Raw genomic sequence first — 1,692 nt, 5'->3', positions numbered from 1 at the left:
GTGAGGGCCGCTCCGTGGCAAGTCGTGTTTACCAGAGGGTTAGAGGGGAAAGGGGAAGTGGGCCGGGGCTTTTCCCAGGTCCGAGCCCCTGTCGCTCAAGTCCTGGGAAGCCCCGAGTACCTGGACGGAGGTCCAGGATTTCATTCATACGGGAAAAGTTGAAAATGTGTCCGAGACAGCGCCCCCTAGGCGGACGCGCGCTCCGGACCGAGCCCCTGTCGCTCGAGCCCTGGAAGCGCCAAGTACCTGGGTGGAATCAGTTCCAGGATTTCATCCATGCGGGAAAAGTTGAAAATGTGTCCGAGACAGCGCCCCCTAGGCGGACACACGCTCCGGACAGAGCCCCTGTCGCTCGAGCCCTGGAAGCCCTAAGTACCTGGGTGGAATCAGTTCCAGGATTTCATCCATGCGGGAAAAGTTGAAAATGTGTCCGAGACAGCGCCCCCTAGGCGGACACACGCTCCGGACAGAGCCCCTGTCGCTCAAGCCCTGGAAGCCCTAAGTACCTGGGTGGAATCAGTTCCAGGATTTCATTCATGCGGGAAAAGTTGAAAATGTGTCCGAGACAGCGCCCCCTAGGCGGACACACGCTCCGGACAGAGCCCCTGTCGCTCAAGCCCTGGAAGCCCTAAGTACCTGGGTGGAATCAGTTCCAGGATTTCATTCATGCGGGAAAAGTTGAAAATGTGTCCGGGACAGCGCCCCCTAGGCGGACACACGCTCCGGACAGAGCCCCTGTCGCTCAAGCCCTGGAAGTCCTAAGTACCTGGGTGGAATCAGTTCCAGGATTTCATCCATGCGGGAAAAGTTGAAAATGTGTCCGAGACAGCGCCCCCTAGGCGGACACACGCTCCGGACAGAGCCCCTGTCGCTCAAGCCCTGGAAGCCCTAAGTACCTGGGTGGAATCAGTTCCAGGATTTCATCCATGCGGGAAAAGTTGAAAATGTGTCCGGGACAGCGCCCCCTAGGCGGACACACGCTCCGGACAGAGCCCCTGTCGCTCAAGCCCTGGAAGCCCTAAGTACCTGGGTGGAATCAGTTCCAGGATTTCATTCATGCGGGAAAAGTTGAAAATGTGTCCGAGAAGGCGCCCCTTAGGCGGACACAGGTGTCTGCATGAGCCCCTGTCGCTCAGATGCTGGAAGAGCAGTTTGAAAAAGGACCGGGGTAAAGAGGGGGAAAGCACCATATATGTGTCCGGGAAGGCGCCCCTCGGGCGGACACAGGTGTCTGCATGAGCCCCTGTCGCTCAGATGCTGGAAGATCAGTTTGAAAAAAGGACCAGAGGATAGAGGGGAAAAACACCATATTTGTGTCCGAAAATAGCTCACTTTGACTCGGACGCGTTCCCTGTGATTTCAGCCTGTCAGACATGGTGCACATAGTAACGAGATGGAGGTGTTTTGGTCGACCAGGTAAAAAACGAAAAATCGAGAGAAGGTAAAAAGTAGGTGAAAAATTAAGCCTCTCTCGTTAAGGTACTTAGAAAAAATCCCAAAAAAAAAATGAACTCCCATTGAAATGAATGGGGAAAATTTTTTTTCTCGTTTTTTTTCTAAGTACAACAACGAGAGAAGGTAAAAAATGGTTTTTTTAGCCTCTCTCGTTAAGGTACTTAGAAAAAAACCCAGATTTTTTTTTTTCTCGTTTTTTTTCTAAGTACAACAACGAGAGAAGGTAAAAACAGGTGC

This window comes from Nerophis lumbriciformis, linkage group LG33 (genome assembly GCF_033978685.3).
Source record: "Nerophis lumbriciformis linkage group LG33, RoL_Nlum_v2.1, whole genome shotgun sequence".
Lineage (NCBI taxonomy): Eukaryota > Metazoa > Chordata > Actinopteri > Syngnathiformes > Syngnathidae > Nerophis > Nerophis lumbriciformis.
Note: the sequence above shows the minus strand (reverse complement) of the source record.